The 21,130-nt window shown below is 45.2% G+C and overlaps 1 protein-coding gene across 1 annotated transcript in view; it reads right to left on the bottom strand.

Moving 5' to 3' along the window:
* Nucleotides 1–21,130, bottom strand: part of COPS6 (COP9 signalosome subunit 6) — an 839,183-nt gene that overhangs the window by 116,315 nt on the left and 701,738 nt on the right. The gene's annotated exons all lie outside the window — the stretch shown is intronic.

Below are 21,130 nucleotides of genomic sequence, written 5' to 3'. Positions count from 1 at the left end.
CAAGAAGCCACTGGAGAATTTGCATGTGCAGTTTTGCAAGAGGCACTATTGGTATGGAAGCTGCCATGGCTCCGAGGACCTGAAGAACCTCTCTCACTGAGACTGTTTCGACAGAGGACCTCCCGGAGCTGAAGCCTCAATCTCTGGAGCCTGTGAGCGACACCAGACAGGATCGGGTGTCGAAGACTGCTCCGATTTAATTCTATCTGCTGGACAGGAGTACGACTGAATTTCTCCCAGTTCACAGTTATCCCCAAAAGTTCTGTCAGAGAAAGGGCGCATTGCAGGGCTGTTACCAGAAGATGCTTGGTGGCGGCAGTAAGGAGCCAATCATCCAAATATGGAAACACCCGGAATCCTTGCAGTCTCAAGTGAGCTGTAATCACTGCCATGCACTTTGTAAACACTCTGGGGGCTGTAGAGAGACCAAACATCAGGGCATGAAACTGGTAATAATTGGCTTCTAGCCAGAAGCAAAGTAGGCTCCTGGAGTGTTTGTCCATTTTGATGTGGTAATACGCGTCCTGGAGATCTATCGAGCACATCCAACTGGCCACCCTTAGAAAAGGGAGAATGGACTGAACCGTGACCATCCGTAATTTGGTTTGGGCAACAGGACTTGTTCACATTGCTGAGATCCAGAATGGGTCTCCAGTCCCCTGTCTTTTTTGGCACCAAAAAGAATCTTAAGTAAAATCCGGATCCGCATTGGTCTGGTGGGACTGGTTGGATTACTTTTTTTTGATACAGCTTTTTTACTTCTGAAGCTGCTTCTTCCCTTTGACTGGGTAGAACGTTGGGAAGTTTTGTTGGAAGTTTTGGATAAGTAATGAGGGGAAAGGTGTAACCTCTGGTAATGATTCTGTACCCAACGATTGGTGGTAATAGAGTGTCAGGCAGCTTGGTGCAGAGAGAAACGACCTCTGACTGCTTCCAGAGGAAAGCAGTCAGGCCGCTCTTCAGGAGCGCTGGTAAGGCTGCCCAGAGAAGGAGTCTCTGGTGCCTTGGTTATGTGGACTCCCTCTGCCTCGATAGGGGCGTCTTCCAGAACGGTTACCCTCTCTACCCCTGGGGGTATCATCACCACATGTGGCACAGAAAGGACCCTGAGATTTTTTGTGCCACATCTTCCCACTCCTCTGGTTCCTGGAAAAGGAGCGCTGAGGGTTGGAAAAACGCAGACCTACGGCAGACAGAGTCTTACCATCATGCTCAAATGCTATGGAACAACTAGTCACCACTCCCACAAGAGGGGAAAACATACTAGACCTGATAATTACCAACATGGGGACTCTATGCTCCATACCAGAAGTATATCCCTCATTGGTAAGATCAGACCATAAATTAATTTCACTGGATATCCACATCCCGACCCCACCCCCAGCCCAGAAAACCACAGTGAAAAACTTCTCAAAAGCGAACTTCACACTTCTCAAAACCGAAGTGGAATCCTTCAAGGCCCTAGAGCCAGTGGAAACTACAGCCCAAACTGCAGAATCCTATATAAACACATTCTACGGACATCTCCAGGAATGCATGGATCATGCTATCCCAAACAAAATCAAGACCCAATCATCCAAAGGCAGGCGTCCAGTCTGGTGGACCCCAGCCATAAATAAACTGTACGACAGAAGGAGGAAGCTACTACATGATAGAGCAAAATCCCTAAAATGGAAGGCATCTCTGATCAGTACTAGCAAAAAATTACGATCCCTCATAAAATCCTCCAAGGCCAGCTTCGAAAGAAAAATTGCACAGGACAATAAAGACAATCATAAGGCGTTTTTCAGTTATGTTAGGAACCTGGGATGCAAAGTACAGTTTTGTACCTACCATAAATGTAGATGTCCGATAGATATGCAACTGCAGTCCTGACATATGGGTTGTCCTGCCTCAGGCAGCCCTTCTGTCGGCCGGATTCCAAAGTCTGGGTCCGGCGTCGGCTGATGTCGCCTCCTCCCCGACGTCAGAGCGGCTGGGGTATAAAGGCATCCGCCGACGCCATCTTCTTCAGTGTTTCTTGCCCCAGATGCCAGGTGCCCTCCAAGGAAGGCTAAATTTTGTGAATGGATAAAAAATTCCAGACATGCACAACAGTAATAAACAGATACACCATAACAGATATCCCTAGCTAATAGAGGAAAGGGGGGAATGGACCCAAAAGGAAAAATGCAGAGGGGTAGGAGGGAGGGAAAACCTGACTGCAGTTGCATATCTATTGGACATCTACATTTATGGTAGGTACAAAACTGTACTATGTCCTTCAAGAATGCAACTGCAGTCCTGACATATGGGTTGAATACCATAGCCAAGCTGGGGGTGGTAGGATCTAAGAAAGGGATGGTGTAGCTAAAAGGCCCTGCAGGACTGCCGAAGCAAAGCCTGCTCGGGATCTGGAGTATAAAGGCAGGTTGTAGTGTTTGGTAAATGTATGCACGGAGCTCCATGTAGCAGCCTCTAGAATGTCCTTTGTAGCCACTCCTCCTAGAAAGGCTGTGGATGTGGCTATAGCTCTGGTGGAGTGTGGCCTAATATTGGCTGGCACACCTTTTCCATGGAAAGAGTAACAGAATCTGATGCAGTGTCCAATCCATTTTGAAATTGTTTGTTTGGAGATTGCCTTTCCTTGCACTCCAGCAGCATAGGCTACAAACAGCTGGTCAGACTTTCTGGTGGTCTTTGTTCTGTCCAAGTAGTAGCGTAATTGTCTGTTTATGTCCAAAGTGTGCAGCAGCTTTTCCCCTTTATTTTGAGGATTGGGAAAGAAAGTAGGCAGGTGAATTGCTTGATTCAGAGACACCCTGGATATCACTTTTGGCATGAATGAAGGATTGGTCCTTAGAGAAACTCTGTCCTGATGAAAAATGAGAAAGGGAGGTACTGCCATGAGGGCCTGTATCTCCGAGACTCTTCTTGCTGAGGTAACTGCCAACAAGAAAACCGTTTTCCAGGAGAGAAATTGCATTTCTGAAGATGCTGCTGGTTCAAAAGGAGGAAGAGTTAATTTTTCCAAGACGTAATTGAGGTCCTATGCAGGAACTGGTGGTTTTCTGGGAGGTTTGATGTTCTTTATCCCTCTTAGAAACTGTCTTAGCAAGGGATGCGAAAACACAGGTGGCTCACAGTTGTATTTTGCTGAGATTGCTGAAGCGTGAATTTTAATGGAAGAATATGAGAGGCCACTATGAAACATTTCTGCCAAGTATTCTAATATCTGTGGTATGCTCATTACTGATGCATCCTGAACCTTGTTGGCATTCCAGATGATGAATCTCTTCCACTTGGCCGAATAGGTTTTTCTGGTGGAAGGTCTGCGTGCTTCCAGCAAGATTTCTTGAACTTTTTCAGAGAGAGAGATATGGGTCAAAGTCATGGAACCCTCCAAGCTGTCAGCTGCAATGTTTGCAGGTTTTGATGAACAGTCCTGTAATTGTGCTGAGTTAGGAGCAGAGGCCATTGAGGCAAGAGCCACGGTTTGGTGTGAGTTATGCTCAGTAGCAATGGATACCAGTGCTGCCTTGGCCAGTCTGGAGCTATCAAAATTCCTGTTGGTTGTTCTGCTTTGATCTTCAGTAACACCTTGGTCAGTAATGGTAGAGGAGGGAATGCATAAATTGTTAGGGAATTCCAGCTGAAGGAAAGAGCATCCGTTCTCCAGGCTAGAGGATGGTGTGTCCTTGAGCAGAACTTCTCCAGGTGATGATTGAGATGAGAAGCAAAGAGATCTATGTCCGGTCTTCCCCATGCACTTGTTACTTGTGAGAAAATGTGTGGATGCAGCATCCATTCGTGTGGATCCGAGAAATTTCTGCTCAACCTGTCCGCCAGAACATTGTCTTTGCCCGGAACAAACTGGGATTGCAAGTGGATGTTTAGTTTCAGGGCCTTTTCCCAAAGAGTCATTGTTAGTCTGCAGAGGGGATACGAATGTGTGCCTCCTTGCTTGTTTATATACCACATGACAGTGGTGTTGTCTGTCCTTATTAGCAGATGACCTTGTTGAAGAGATTTTCCGAAGGCCTCTATAGCATGTATCACTGCCAACATCTCTTTTTGATTTATGTGCAGATGCATTTCCATGGGAGTCTATTGCCCTTGAATGCATCTGCCCTCCATGTGTGCCCCCCATCCATGATCTGAGGCGTCTGTTGTAATGGTTTGACTTGCTTGAGCTTTGTTGAAAGACATGCCTTCGTTTAAATGACTTGCTTGAGCCCACCACAAAAATTCCCTTTGCAGGCATGGAATGAGTGGTATTACGTCTTCTAGGTTGTGGCTGTGTTGAGACCATAAGCTTTTTAGGTACCATTGTAGCTTTCTCATGTGTAGTCTTGCCAGAGGGATCAGAAGAATGGCAAGATGCCATGAACCCCAGGGCCTGCAGGATCTTCCTTGCGGTCAGCTGGGTGAGCTTTGCTAGGCTTTTGAAGTAATCTGGTAAATGCTCTTGTTTCTCCTCTGTGAGGAAAGCCATTTGTGATTGTGTGCCCAGTTTTGCTCCTAGAAAAATAATCTGTTGGGATGGCAATAGTCTTGATTTTTGAATGTTGACTGTGTATCCCAAAGCCTGTAGCAATTGAATGACATAGTCCAAGTTTCTTATCAAGGTTTGTTTGCTGTCTGCTTGTATAAGGCAGTCGTCCAGGTAAGGGTATATTTGAATCCTGGAGCCTGCAATGTGCAACTACTGATGCCAGGCATTTCGTGAATACTCTGGGCGCAGTAGATAAGCCAAACGGCAATGCTGAGAATTGATAATGCTCTGACCCTGCAAGAAATCTGAGGTATCTTCTGCAACTGTGTCTGATTGGGACATGCAGGTATGCCTCCTTCAGGTCCAGAGTAACCAGCCAAGACCCCTTGCCCAGCATGGGAAGGAGTTGCTGTAACGTCAGCATTTTGAATTTTGGCACAATGAGAAAAGTGTTTAGAGTGGACAAGTCCAGTATAGGCCTCCATTGCTTTTCTTTTCTTGGAACAAGGAACAGTCTGGAATAGAATCCCTGGCCTTGTTCCTGAGGAGGAACCTTTTCTATTGCTTTTATTTGTAACAGCTTTGAAACTTGTATAAGAGCCTCTGCCCTTTGATGTTGTGGCAGGTTTGGCATGCCTTGTCTCGTTGGTAAGGTATGGAAGTGGAACTTGTAACCTTTGTCTACTATGTCCAGAATCCATTTGTCCTTGGTTAAAATGTGCCAGTTTTTTGAGAATAAGGATAATTTTCCGCCTAGAGGTGCTTCTCTTTGAGCCCTGGTCGGCGGTGTGAAAGTCAAGTCATTGTGATTGTCCCTGTGGTGCAGCTGAACTCCCTGCGCCACTTCTCTGATTTGGTGGTTGCCACTGGCGGCCCCTGTAGGAGCCTCGGTATTGCCCTTTACCTCGAGCACGCCTGTTTTTTCCCCTTTGAAACTTGTCAGTGTCTGGAAAGGACCAATTCTTTGAAGGCCAATTCCTGCTGAATCTGGGTGGCTGAACCTGGAGGAAATCCTTGACTGTCTGTACTGATTTTGCCTTTTCCTCAATAGACTTCAACACATCCTGTGCATTAGCACCAAAAAGCTTCTGTTTTTCCAGAGGTGCATCCAGGAGCTTTACTTTAACATGGTCTGGCAGTGGCTGTTCTTTCAACCAAGCATGTCTACGTATAACGGCCCCTGTCATAGCTGCCCTACATGAAGCTTCCAATGCATCATAACCACACTGAAGAAAATGATTGTTAACCTGCTGAGTGTTATGAACCAAATCCTGCAATGCTTTTTTATTTATAGGCTCAGGAGAGGCTAACTTTTTCTGCAAATCATCCATTAAGTAATCCTGGTACTGAAACATATGAAAAAGACAGTTAAGTGACCTCATGGCAAGGGTGGAAGAGGTATAAACTTTTTTGCCCCATCTCTCCAGGGACCTAGCTTCCCTGTCTGCGGGTAGAGGGTTTTTGGCTGAGGAAGTAGCCACTCCTTTGGGCCCCTGTGAAATAGTTTCTAGATCCACAGAGTGGGCCTTAAAGAGATGCTTATGAGTTTCAGGAACCCTGTAATATCTGTCTGGCTTGACAGGAGCAGGAGGGAGAGAATCAGGGGAAGCACTGGAGTCCTGAGTATACATCATCCAGGACATCCAACACTGGAGGAATAGCTAAAGGTCTGTGCTGGGGTAACTTAAGGAAGGTACGTAGCCTTTTCCTGGAGTCAGAAAATTCCTGACCCTGCCACTGAAAATGTTCTCTCATGGAGTGGAAAACTTCACCAAAAGAAATATCCTCTGGAGGTGAGGCAGAAGGAATTGATTCCTCAGCATCAGAGTCCTCGTAGGCCTGGAAGGATTCTTCATGGGTATCCGAGTGCTCTGAATCCCCAGAGGCTTCATCCGAAGAGAGGGTATCTGTCTGCTCAGTTCTAGGCCTTTTATCTGCAGGCGGCTGAGAACCTCTGTCTGGATGCGACTGAGAACCTCTGATAAGAGAGATTAGATCTGCAGCAAGAGTCATGATCTGTTTATCAGTAGAGGGGCCCTGGGAAATAGATTTAGGATGGGCCTTAGCCTGGCTGGCAGCCTTAGCACGTGTGAAGGCCTTGATGGACATGGAGACCGGAGGCCTAGCTGCCCCACGTGCAGATAACTTTATCCACTGGTATGGTGTCAGGTAAAGCTAGAGCTTCGGTTTCGGGAGGAAAATCAACAACCGGCACTGGGGAAATCTCCGGGACCGAAGTACCCGTTAAAGCGGTATCGTCGGCCTGGAGCGGTTGAATTACCGCTTCCGAAGAGACCGATGCACTCGCAGAGGGCTTAGGCGTGGTATCGGTGGACGACGTGGGCCGAGGATGTCGGTCCCGGTCCTTGCGTTTTTTGGTAATATGTGCTGTCGGTTGTTCCGACGGCATGATATAAGCGTAAGAATCGCCAAAAAAGTCTTCGGCAAATTCTGCCCGGCGCCTGAGTGTGCGCTTATTAAAGCAAGCACAGGCAGCACAGGCCGAGACGTCGTGGTCTGGGCCCAGGCAGGGAAGGCAGTAAGAATGGAAGTCCTTATGAGGTATTTGTTTACCACAAGACAAACAATTATTAACTTTTTCAATTTTTTCTGACATCGGCTGAGGCAAGAAAAATGTTCCCCAACGGGGTACTTAGCTTTTTGATGACTTCGGTAACTGAAAACACAGGAGCTGACCGACCGGCACTTGCGAACTGCTTCTGCTTCGGGCACCGCGCGGCAAGAAAGACTGAAGAAGATGGCGTCGGCGGATGCCTTTATACCCCAGCCGCTCTGACGTCAGGGAGGAGGCGACATCAGCCGATGCCGGACCCAGACTTTGGAATCCGGCCGACCGAAGGGCTGCCTGAGGCAGGACAACCCATATGTCAGGACTGCAGTTGCATTCTTGAAGGACATCTCTCAAACTTGTTCTGAGTTGATTCTAAACGACAAAAAATACACTGAACCCTCAGACATCGCCAATATCCTGACAGACAGGTTCAGTGCAAACTTCTCCACCCCCTCCCCCCCAAAAGAGCAAGTATCTATCCCGGCAGAGTGCAGCCTCCCAAACATCTCTGATGCTCAGGTGAAGGCCGCCCTCTCCAAAGCAAAAAACACTGCTTCCATGGGACCAGATGGTGTTGGGACCAGATGGTGTCTCGGGTTGTGTCCTACATGAACTCCAAGAAGAACTAATCCCTCAAGTAAAACTGCTGTACAATCTCAGCCTCACTACAGGATATGTGCCCAAAGAATGGCGTACAGCAACAGTGGTCCCACTCCACAAAGCTCTGCGGACCCTGGAAACTATTGCCCCATAAGCCTGACTAGCCTAGTATGCAAGGCTATGGAGAGGATCATCATGGAACTCATAAACAAAGACATTGGGGACCTACAGACACTAGGATCCTACCCAATTTGGCTTCGTCAAGGGCAGATCCTGCCTTTTGAACCTGGTCGACTTCTTCGAAACAGTCACCAAGGCCATAGATGAAGGGAAGGTAGTCCACACAGCCTATCTCGACCTCGCAAAGGCATTTGACACAATACCCCACTCAGGCATCATAGATAAGCTATCCAGCCTAAATATAAACCCCTATGTCACAAGATGGGTCGCAAACTGGCTCAAAGACAGAACCCACAGAGTCAGAGTTGCTGGGGCCATGTCAGACTCGAAACTGGTCACAAGTGGCGTCCCACAAGGTTCTGTCTTGGGACCTCTCTTCTTCGGTATTTACTTTTCTGAGGTACAGGCCAACGTGGGAGGACTATGGCTCACCAAGTTCGCAGATGACTGCAAACTGGGCGCCATAACTGACTCTCCATCTGACACAAACATCCTTCAAAAAGGTCTCGCAGAGACGGATAACTGGTGCCAAAGCCATGGTCTAAAGCTAAATGCCAAAAAGTGTATAGTCATACCCTTTGGCAAAAACAATGTGCCCACAAATTACCACATAGGTGGTAACCCATTAAGTACAGAGAAAGTAATTAGGGATCTGGGGACCCAAGTTGATAGCAACCTCTCCTTTGACAACCACATTGCCAAAGTGGTTAGAAATACCTTCTACATAGCCCACCTCATCATGAAAGGATTCACATCTAGATCAAGAGAGGTAATCGTGCCTCTTTATTCATCAATCATCAGGCCCATCATAGAATAGAATGCCCCCTTTGGGATGTACCTTACCCGACACCTGCAGCAATTAGAAAGACCCCAAAAGTACCTCACCAGGAGGATCAAGGGACTCAAACAGATGCCATATGCTGCTCGGTTAAAAAAACTCCAGCTCTACTCAGTTGCATACCGCCTACTTCGAGGCAATCTATGCCTGACATATAAAGCTATGTCCAACCCAGAATTAATGGACATGCTCCACCTCAGTAAATCTAAATCCCTTAGAGCCACGCTTGAGGGACTTGAACCTCAGCACAGAAATAAATAGAACATGCTGGAGGGACAGATTCATAACCCAGAGGCTCCCTTCGCTCTGGAATAGAATTCCAATTCATGTTAAGCAGAGCACCTCACTAACTCTCTTCAAGAAGAATCTTGATGAGTGGATGGGGGATCATAGGTTTGTCCCGGGGATTACTTCTGTGTCACTATTAGACAGAGGCACAGTAAACTAAACTTTAAAAAGGGCACAGTATACTCAAATCAAGGGGTGGCATAAGCCAAACACAATCGGGCTAGGCTTATAAATGCCACAGGGCAGATAGCCTAGTATGAACCTATGCTCACACCTGGCCAGAGCATCCTTTACATTGGAGTCAAACAGGGAAGACGCTTCGATGGGAGCATTCAGAAAGGAAGACTTGAAGGGATCCGCGAGGTCACAAATGCGCATCTAGACATGATGTCTCATAACTATGCCTGAACCCACAGCTATAGCCGCCCCTTCGGTTGTGTGTGAAAGCAACCTCATGGACGAGTTGGAGATCGATTCCAGGGTTGCGAGCTGCGAGGCAACTTTATCCCTTACCTCGTTAGACACCTGTCCTGTGAGTGTTCCAGAGAATTCGGAGATCAAGTCTCTTTGGAGCCTCGTGAAATATGCCAAGTAGTTCTTTGGAGCCTCGTGAAATGTGCCAAGTAGTTCAGGGACCATATGGCAAAGGTCGCTGATGCAAAGACTCGCTTCCCCAAACTGTCCACGGCCCGGGACTCTGTTGGGCGGATGGACAGTAGGACTCTCTTCAGCTAGATCCTTTTTCGTGGCCACCACCAACATCATGGGATCGACTGGTAAACCTCTGGACCAATGTGGGTTTTCCTCAGGTGGAGAAAGTATCTTGTCAGGTCTCCAAAGGATCGCCTCAACAGAATCAGAGTTCTTCCAGGTGCGCTGCACCACAAGCTGAATTAGCTCGTCTGCTGGCGGGGTCACCCAAGAAGTAAATGGTCGAGCACAGAAAGCCTGAAGAAACAAGGACTCCTCAGAAGAAGGGTTAGTGGGCTTCCAGTCACCCCTCTGTTTCTGCATTTCAAAGATGTCTCCGAAGGAGACATCATCATCGGGTGACTGTGGGGACCCTTCACTGTCATCGAAATCCGTGTCCTCTGTTGGAGACTCCTCAGGCGAGTCTACATGCTTCCTCTTGCATGATCTCTTCCATGGGGGCTCCTCAGTGGGGGCTTCTGAGGAGGACGAGGAAGAGTGGGTACCCTGTACCGGGGGTTACTGTGGCTTCCCTGCCCGGTGTCCCCGGGAGGTGGCCTGTGGCAGCTGTAGCCTAGGGGGAGAAATCTGGGGTTCCGACATCGGCGGAATGCTTCCAGAAATAAGTACCCTCTCCATGGCACTGAAATCAGGTCTGCCCAAAGAGGGATGGGAGCTCGGAACCAAGAAGGACAACCTCAGAACTGAGGTCACACCCCGCTCTGTCGAACCCGCTCCTGAGCATGGAACCTCAAGCAGGATCGGTCGGTACAGACAAAGCTCCCGGCACCGAGGACGGAACTTTAATAATCACATGGAACCGTGCCACTAACTGAAGAGCCTGCAGAACAGTCATGGGGTTGAGGAAAGACTGGTTCAGCAAGAACTGAGGACTAAAGGAACAGTCCCGGAGCCTCAGGGAATCCACTACAGGTGCCAAGATGGGGGGGGGGGTGTTCCAAATAAGTGGCCTATATTAAAAGCCCAAAAGTCCGTAACATCGAAGCTATGTACATCGACACATAAAGGTCGATGTACATAAACACTGAAACATGTAAATGGCGAAAATCACAACTCTGAACGTGTTTGTAAGCCAGCAGCGTGATCATGGGGATAAGGAAATATATCCTTTTCCCTACTGTAGTGCGGTCTCAGAGTTGGTAGATTTAAGTAGGGGTTTGTGGGGTGTGCTTCCTCAAGCCACTTGCATTCAATATGGAGATGACTCAACTTTAATATGTTCAGCCTAGTCCATACCCTCACCCAATCAGTATTTAACACAGTAGAAAATTGGTTTATGCAACACTGCCTCCTTCTGAACCATAAAAAAACTAAATTACTGCTCTTTGCTCCTACTCAAAAAGTCAACACAAATTCACTTCACAATAACCTCTAACAATGGAACTAGCATTTCCCCTGACACTACAACCCGTTTCCTGGGAATAACAATAGACAACCTTAGCTATGATGATCATATCAATACTATCATAAAATATGTTAACAAAAAACTAGGCTCCCTTTACAGAATCAAGCCCTTCCTTACCCCAACAGCTAGAACCACTACTGCTCAAACCCACCTGATCTCTACCCTATTCTATGGTTCTGCCATATATACCAATCTATCTAAAAACAACCTTAACTATCAACCAGCTATAACAACATAGCCAGATTCGCCACTGGCACCCCCTTTCGAACTCACCACTGTGTCAACGTCAAACAACTGGGATGGTTAGAACTCCAAAACCATCTACTTTGTCAACAACTTGTTATCACCCAAAAGATCCTCTACCACCCAAATAATACCCCAATCCTCACTAATCTGATTACTCCCTATAAAAATCTGACTACATTATGCTGAGCTAAGAGGCTTCTAGTTTCAACTATTAAATCCAACAACAAAGCTGGAGCCTCACTTTTCACCAAACACAGTTGGAAAAACCTGGAACCAGCTTCCAAGTGAACTCTCAACTCTTGCATCCTCGCTGCTTTTTAAAAAACATCTCAAAGAACATCTTGAAATACATTGGCTTTGTCCCTGCTCTAACCCAGACTGATACCTCAAGTGCCCCATCTTGCACTCCCTTACTCCTCTACTCTATTACTCTATGCTGACTATCTGTAATAACAAGTAAGCAAACCCAAACTTAGAATCTAAAGAGGGAAAAAAAATCTCTATACTGTTTCTTTATATATATATATATATATATATATATATATATATATATATATTCTCTTTATTCTCTCATATGTTGTTTGTTCTCAGTATTTGATCTTAGCTTAATTCTACTATAAGACTCTATACTAGCGTCTCTCACGTACAATCTGAATAATGTACTATAACTCATGTTACAATTGTATGTTGTGTCTTTCGGATTTTTCCGGTTAGGGGTCGCCACAGCGGAACTCCGGTCTGCTAATATTGTATTATTTGTTACTGCCTATGCTTGGAGCTTTTCTCCCCGGGCCTCTACTGGAAATGGACATATATCTAGTTAGACTAGCCTGGTCAACAAATGTAAAATAAAATAAATAAATAAATAAATGTACATTGACCTTTATGTGTCGATGTACATAGCTTCGATGTTACGGACTTTCAGGCTTTTAATATAGACTCCCGAAAAAGACACTGGAGCAGAAGGCTTTGGAACTGGAATGGTAAAAGGAGGAGAATAGGATGGAGTCCGTGGAGAAGCCAACCCAAGTCCTGCAGGAGAATGGGTCCTGGAAGGAGTGGATATCCCCCAGGCTGCCAACAGCTGATCCACAAGACGCACCACATCAAGTTCTGAAAGGCTCCTAGTGGATCTAGTGAATACTCCCGACAGGGAGTCAGGTCAATCTAGGAATGGGCTATACACTTGGCCTAGAAACGGGTCTATGGATGGAGCGTATCGGGTCCGTGTTGTGGAATCTACCGGCACTGATGTCTCAAGTTTGGAGACAGGAAGCAGTGGGGTCAAATCTGTTCTTGTCAGGGCCATAAAAGAGCTTGGTGCTGAAGGGGCACTTGGAGCCAATACGGAATGTCCAATCATCACTGCAGAGATAGGCATCGGAGTGCACTGTGCAGAAGCGGCATCCGGTGCCGAAGTCGTAGTAGGCGAGGAGACAGTATCGGAGCTGAAGCTGGCGCTGATGTAGTAACAGTCGTAGTAACTGGAGCAGTTGAGGTCTGTGCCGACGAGGCAGACTTGTGCTCTGAAGATAGTTTTTGCACTTTAGGTTTCACAGACTTACCCTGGTCACCAGAGGGTGAGGAGGGAACCAAATGGGGCCTTTTCTTATCCTTAATAGGAGGGATTGAGACCTCCGTCACAGAAAGGGCCTTTGAAAAGGGTGACTTAAGTAGGCTCTTCAACATTAACTTATTCGTGCGCTCATTCAGTGTGTGCTGATTGAAACTTTGAAAAATCACACAGGGAGGTTGCACCGATAGATGAGGCACCCCCAAGCAATAAACACAATCATCGCGAGAGTCACTATTCGAAAGTTTACCATTACACGAAGTACAATGTTTGAAACCCGAGGTACCCTTCTTATCAGACATCATGAAAAACTAAACACAACAATCAAGGTTTCAGAGAGAAATGTAAATTCAACTTTCTCTGTTTATACCTATCTAAATACACACAGTATCTATCAATAGTAAAAAAGCACACAACTAGACAGCAAAGGGAAAGAGAGAAGAAATACTAGCGATAGTATTCTAAAGAGAGAAGGCCGTACCACCAAGGGTACTTAAAAGATTACTAGATCGGGTAGAAGTAGAAGTGAAAAGTCTAAATCTATCTGTAAATATAGAGTTATGAATATAAAAACAAACGAGAAGAAAAAAGACAAACTTTTCCACAAAATATCAAAAAGTTTCCACTTAGCTGACAGCTTGGTTTAAACGCGGCTTTATGGCTATGCGGCAAACGATATCGAAGGTAACAGGGAGAAGGGTATTGTGGGTGGAAGCTTAGTTCGAGAGTTTTTGGCTGGCACGAGCTTGGTATTAGGTTGACTCGGTTCTGAGGGCTTGGAAACGAACCCCATCAGTGATGAATGGAAAGAAGATTAACAATATCAGATTAGCATGTTTCAGCCTTGGTGGCATAGACTGAATTTGTAAAAGCTGCCTTTTATGAGTACAGCATGAAACACATAGCCAAAACTAAAAACTGGGATGAAGTATTTACATCCACTGGCAAAGAAAATAAAGGACTTAGAAATGCAAGGATATAACTGCTATGGTAATCAAGAAATGTTGGCTTTATTTGCATATGTTATTTTGTACCTGATAATCCAGAAAAGGACATCTCAGTATTGTGGAACATTTTAAGACAGTTTCAAGTCTTTTTCGGGATATAAAATTAATGAAGATAAAACAAAGGCTATAAATGTAAATTATGTATCCACATAAGAACTGGTTCAGCAATATCCATATTTATGGTGACATGATAAGATGAAGTACTTAGGAATATGGATTAAAAAGGCTTCTGTTATAGCAGCTAAAGATATGTGGAAAGAGACTAAACAAAAGATAACACAAAACTGAGAAAAGTACAGTTGTGTACACTTACCATAAATGTAGATGTTCGAGTGTATTCACTGTTGCAGTCATTACATTTGGGTTATCTGCTTGCAGGTAGCCCTCAGTCGACCTGATTAACAAAGTCTTGGGTCATGCGTTGGTAGCTGTCCCTTCTTCCATGACGTCAGGTCATCAGGGGTATAAAACATGCAGCCGATGCCATTACATCAGTTTTTCTTGCCCCAGATGTCAGGTGCCCCCCTAATGGGAAGCAATTAAATATAAAAGTACAAAGATATACCTCCAACAAAAAAGCAAATTCACCAAAAAGGCTTTTAAGCATAGTAAAGGAAAGTAGAGGTACAGTCAAAAGAAGTTAGGGGGCTGAAGGGGGGGGGGGTAACCAGGACTAAAGAGTGAATATACTCGAACATCTACATTTATGGTAAGTGTACACAACTGTACTATGTTCTTCGTGTTTCACTGTTGCAGTCATTAAATTTGGGTAGATTCCCAAAGCTATGATTGGGAGGAGGAATATAGATAGCATTAGGACCAGCTATAAGGCCCTGCAAGACTGCAGTGGCAAAGCCAGCTCTGGATTTAGAGAAAACTGGCAAATGATAATGCTTGGTGAAAGTATGTACAGAACTCCAGGTAGCAGCTTCTAGGATGTCCCTGGTAGGGATGCCTCTGAGAAAGGCTGTAGAGGTAGACGCAGCCCTGGTGGAGTGAGGTCTGATCCCTTGGGGGATAGGTTTTCCATGGTGCTTATAGCAGAAATGAATGCAATGGCTTATCCATTTAGAAATGGTTTGCTTTGAAATAACCTTCCCCTCTGCCCCTGCAACAAATGCCATCAGCAGTTGTTCAGATTTCCTTTGAGGTTTAGTCCTGTCCAAGTAGAATCGAAGTTGTCTGTGCACATCTAAGGAATGCAGTATTTGTTCCCCTTTATTCTGTGGACTGGGAAAGAAGGTTGGCAAATGAATGGACTAGTTAAGAGCCACACTGGATACCACCTTGGGCATGAAGGATGGATTGGTTCTGAGGGACACCCTGTCCGCATGAAAGATGATGAAAGGCTCCACTGCCATAAGGGCCTGTAATTCAGATACCCTTCTAGCTGAAGTGATTGCTAAAAGGAAAGCTGTTTTCCAAGAAAGAAATTTTAAGTCTGCAGTAGCAGCTGGCTCGAAAGGAGGTAGAATGAGTTTCTCCAAGGCAAAGTTAAGGTCCCGGGCTGGGGTTGGGGCTCTCCTGGGTGGTCTCAAATTTTTGGCCCCTATGAGGAACTGCTTGATCAGTGGATGAGAGAAGAGGGGAGGTTCTGTGTTATAATGAGCTGAAATGGCGGAGGCGTGGATTTTAATGGAGGAAAAAGACAGGCCCTTGTGAAGCATCTCAGTTAAGTATTGTAAAAACTGAGGTAAATTGGGCGCTGCTGTGCTCATCCCTTGAGACTGGTTCCAGGCACAGAATGTTTTCCATTTTCAGCATAAGATTTTCTAGTACTAGGCCTCCTTGCCTCTAAAATGATATCCATCACAGGTTTGCTGAGGGATGGTAAAGGAGAGATTAAGTAATTAGCCAGGCTGCAAGGTTCAGTGTTAGAAGCTGAGGGTGCAGAATCTGGTTCTCCTGCTGAGACAGCAGGGAAGGAGTCTGAGGCAGGTGCCATGGAGATAACCGTGACACAGTGCGCAGGAGGGGGTACCAGTGTTGGCGCGGCCAGTCTGGAGCAATCAAGATCATCCTTGGTTTGTCCTGTTTGATTTTTCGTAGTACCTTGGAGAGCAGAGGTGGGGGGGGGGGGGCACAGACTGATAGGTTTTTCCAGCTGAAGGACAGAGCATCCACTTTCCAGGCTTGTTAGTGGGGAGTCCTTGTGCAAAATGTGTCCAATTGGTAGTTCTGGGGAGAGGCAAGCAGGTCTATATCGGGGCTCCCCCATTTGCTTGTCAACATGTTGAAAATCCTTGGTTCCAGTTTCCACTCGTGTGGGTCCATGAGTTTTCTGCTTAGTCTGTCTGCCAGTGTATTTAATTTTCCTGGCAGGAATTGAGCTTGTAGGTGCACTTGTTAGCTCAGGGCTGTGTTCCACAATGCCATGGCTAGTCTGCAGAGGGGGTAAGAATGTGTACCCCCTGCTCGTTTATGTACCACATAACAGTGGTGTTTGTCCGTCTTTACCATTAGTTGTTTTGGAAGAATGTGGTCCTTGAAGGCTGTCAGAGCATTCTGTACAGCTAACATTTCTTTTTGATTGATATGCAGGTGCATTTGACTTGGGTTCCATTTGCCCTGAATGCACTTCCCTGCCAGGTGAGCCCCCCTTGCATTGTCTGATGCATCTGTTGTTAGGGTTTGGGTGGCAGGGGGGGGGGGGGTTAAAAAAGGTAGTCCCTTGTTTTGGTGGCAGGCCACTGCCCACCAAAGGAACTCTAGACGGAGGCAAGGTATGATAGGAATCATTGTTTCTAGGTCTTGAGAATGTTGACACCATAGGCTTTTTAGATACCACCGTAGTTTCCTCATATGCAGTCTTGCATATGGAATTAGAAGAATGCATGAGGCCATGAACCCCTAGGCTTGCAGTATTTGTCTTGCAGACAGCAGGGTTTTTGTGGCCACTTGTTTGAAGTAGATTGTCAAATTAATTTGTTTCTCTGGTGTGACGTAAGCCATATGGGAAGTTGTATTCAAGCTTGCTCCCAAGAATATAATTTGACAGGGTACCAGGTGTGATTTCTTTTTGTTTATGGTGTACCCCAGACAGGTTAGAACACTTTGTACAAAGGCCAGATAATTCAAAAGTATGTCCTGGCTTTCTGCCTGAATTAGACAATCATCCGGGTATGGGTATATTTGAGTATTTCTTTGCCTGCAAAATGCAATAACTGGAACTAGGCACTTTGTGAATACCCTGGGTGCAGTAGATAAGCCAAAGGGCAATGCAGAGAACTGATAGTGCATGTAGCCTGCTTTGAAGCGTAGATATCTTCTGCAAGATTCCCTGATTGGGATGTGCAGGTATGCTTCTTTTAAATCTATTGCTGCCAACCAGGCATCTTTGCCTAGCATAGGAAGTAATTGGTGAAGTGTCAGCATCTTGAATTTTGGAATATCCAAAAAGGTGTTTATAGTAGACAGGTCCAGGATAGGACGCCATAAATAGTCTTTTCTGGGTACCAGGAAAAGTCTCGAGTAGAAACCTTGTCCCTTTTCCTCTTCTGGTACCAGCAAAATAGCCCCCATGCTTAAGAGAGAAAGTACTTGTGTTTGGGCCTCTGCCCACTGATTTGGGGGTTGGTCCGGCCACCCGCTTGGTGTTGGCAACATGTGGAAGTGAAATCTGTATCCCTGGGACACTATATTTATTTAAAACCCATTTGTCCTGGGTAATGAGTTCCCAATTCTTTGCATGAAGTGCAATCATTCCCTCCCAAAGGGTCAGTCAGTTGATAAGTGGAAATTTTAAAAGGAAGTCATTCAGACAGTTTACCATAGGGGGGAGTCTTATTATTCCCAGATTTGGAAGTGGAGGCCCCCCACTGCTTAATTCTGTGTGTCCCCTGGGACTGAAACCTGGGGTTTTTGCTACATCTGGGTTTGGCTTGAGAAGACATGGAAGGGGCTGGAAAGGACCAATTCTTAGAGGGCCAGTGCCTACTAAATCTAGGAGGCTGAACTTGTAAAAAATCTTTCACAGTTTGCATAGATTTAGCTTTATCTTCCATCTTTTTAAGAACTTCCTCAGCCTTGTTGCCAAACAGGTGGTCCTGATTTAAAAGGAGCATCCAACAATTTAGGTTTAACATGATCAGGCAAAGATTGCTCCTTAAGCCAAACATGCCTTCTGAGCACAGACCCAGTAACAGCAGCCCTGCAAGAGGCCTCTAATGAATCAAAACCACATTGCAAAGTATGTTTTCCAACTTGTTCGGCAGAATGCATTAAATCCTGTAATTCTTTATTTTCCAGAGTCAGGAATCAACATCATTTTCTGTTTAAGCAACATGTTGCTGATACTTTAACATATGAAACTGGCAGTTTAAAGCCCTAATGGCCAAGGTTGCAGAAGTGTAAACCTTCTTACCCCATCTATCCAGCGCCCTGGAGTCTCTATCAGAAGGGGTAGGATTTTCAGCAGTAGAAGCCTTAATGCCCTTGGGCCCCTGTGAAATAGTCTCTGGATCTGCAATAGCATTTTTAAAAAGGAACTTGTGGGACTCAGGGACCCTGTAGTACCTGTCAGGTTTTCTGGGAGCAGAAGGCAGGGTATCAGGGGCCAAACTAGATTCCGAAAAAGCATCATCAACAATGTCTAGTACAGGAGGAATAGCTAAAGTCCTATACTGAAGTAGGAAAAGGAAATCCCCAAGCCTCTTTTTTGAATCAGAAAAATCCTGGCTTTCCCAGTGGAAATGCTCTCAGAGTATGTAAGGTTTCCCCAAAAGAAAAATCCTCAAGAGAGGAAACAGATGGAATGGAGTCCTCTGCATCAGAATCTTCACAAGTAGATAAGGGCAAATCCAGATCATCAGAAGAATCAGAAACAACAGAATCCTGATCAGAAGATTCATAATCAACTTCAGTCCTAGGCCTCTTAGAAGGGGGGGGGTGGCTACCCCTGATTAGAGTTATTAGATCTTTAGCCATCCTTATTTGTTTTTTTAGGCATAGAGGCCTGAGCATGTGGCCTGGGTGTCGTTTTTTTAGTCATGGATCGAGATTTAGGCCTAAGTAAAGAACGAGGCATTGGTTTAATATGCAAGTCCGTAGCCTGAATACACCCTCAGAAGCTGGTGCCTGCACAGCGGCTCTGGACCCATCCAAGGTAGAGACATCTGCGGCTTCCACAGCTGAAGCATCTCGCGGCATACCGGACTCTGAAGGGGTCTCAGTAGAGGCCTGCAAATCAGAAGTAGCGGGTATCAGGGGCTGCGAAAGCGCCTCACTGAGTACCGGCAAACTGGTGACTGGCTTAGAAGTGTCATCGGCAGTTTTGGACCTCAGCGGCCTGTCTCTGTCTTTATCTTTGCGTTTTTTCGGAATCCCGGTAGTCAGATGGCTAACTGATGACATTTCTGGATAATTAGACCGAGAACCAAAATATTTAGAGGCGAAAATATACAGACGACGGACAGTGCACTGATTAAATAAAGCACAAAACCAACAGCAAGGTACGTCATGGACAGGGCCTAGGCAAGGAATACAGTACGAATGAAAATCGTTATGAGGTATTTGCTTTCCACAAGTAATGCAATTATTAAATTTTACTGACATCAGTAAGGAACAAGAAAAAGTTTCCCCAACGGGGTATTTAGCTTTAATTGAAGACTTCGGTTTTGAAACTCAAAAACAAACATTTCAGGAGTCGGCCGACCGGCACTTGCGAACTCTTCTGCTTTGGGCACCGCACGGCAAGATAGACTGATGTAATGGCGTTGGCTGCATGTTTTATACCCCTGACGTTATGGAAGAAGGGACAGCAACCGACGCAGGACCCAAGACTTTGTTAATCAGGCCGACGGAGGGCTACCTGCAAACAGATAACTCAAATGTAATGACTGCAACAGTGAAACACGAAGAACATCTGGAAGCTCTTGTTTATAGACATAGCTAGCAAGATGCAAGCAGTGAAAGAATTTATCTGGGAGGGAAAGAAAGCAAGAGTTAACTGGGATAAGAAGATCCCTCCAACAGAAGAAGGTGGTTTAGGATTACCTGATTTGAAGGGATATATTCAGAGCTACACACCTGAGGCTCATATACATAATGCAAACAGAAGGTTATAATTCAAAATGGAAAGGGATGATAGCAGGGGAGAAGTTCAAGAAATAGAGAGACAGAGGGATTTTGGATGTAGATACTTTAGAATTCAACAGCCATACAAAATATTATATTCATAAAGTAGCAGAAAGTATTCTAAGAACTAAGCCAAAGCGGGAATGGAGAAAGGAGATTTTGCCAACAGGGATGACTGCAAGTAGAGGTACAGAAAAACTGGCAAGAAGGGGCTGGAATTTACTGTAGAAAACTAGCAAAGGAACCAAGGTACTGAGGGCAAACAACTGAAGAGGGGAAAGGTAACAGAGAGAGAAAAGGGCAAGAAGATGTTTGGACTGCAGGCTAAAGACTACATTCCCTACCAGGAATTGATATCAGTGTATATGCAGACAGAAATGTAAGGAAAAATCTTAAGTGAAAGACCTGATCTGGTAGATTCTGTAGCTGAATCTAGAACAGTACCTGCTGTTAAAAAGGGATAACTATAGGGTATATAAAATATCACATGGTAACTACACCAGCGGTGGTTAGAAAAGACTGGGAAAACAGACTGGAAAAGCAATTTACAAGAGAACAATGGGAGGACATACGTATGGCTTTCAAGTCCAGAAGGTTTAGGATCTTTGCTTGGAAGTGTTTGCATAGGTATTTTTATACCCTGAGCAGTCTTCAAAGACGTAAACAGCAATGGAAGTGTGAGGGGGAAGAAAGAGTTAACTGGGAACATATCTTTTGGGAATGTAACGAGTTGGAAGATTTTAAAAATTACCAACAGAGTATTCTGTCAGAAATACTGGGTGAGCAAATGTCTGTAACTAAGGAAATGGATTCTTTTGAGCTGGGATTAGGAATGTGACTTGTTTCTGACATAGTAATGCCTTATCACGTTTAATTCTGTTGACTGTCAAAAAAGCAATGCTTGAAAATGGAAATCAATGTCTAAACCAACTGCATTTGAAGAACTGAATATTATAATAGAAATGGAAGAGGGATCTTTAGAAAAGAGAAGGAGCAAATTACATAGAAGTAAATGGAAATTGTGTACAGGAAGAGAGAGGTTTAAGGCAAGCATTCAGCAATTTATTTTGTGTTGGACTGATAGTTAACAATGGAAAAAATATGTGATGTATAATCTTTTTAAATGGAAATATCTTAATATGATTTTTCTTTTCTGTTAAT

Source organism: Protopterus annectens, chromosome 7.part0 (genome assembly GCF_019279795.1).
Source record: "Protopterus annectens isolate FY-2018-M chromosome 7.part0, PAN1.0, whole genome shotgun sequence".
Taxonomy (NCBI): Eukaryota; Metazoa; Chordata; order Ceratodontiformes; family Protopteridae; genus Protopterus; species Protopterus annectens.
Note: the sequence above shows the minus strand (reverse complement) of the source record. Positions and strands in the feature narration are given on the sequence as shown.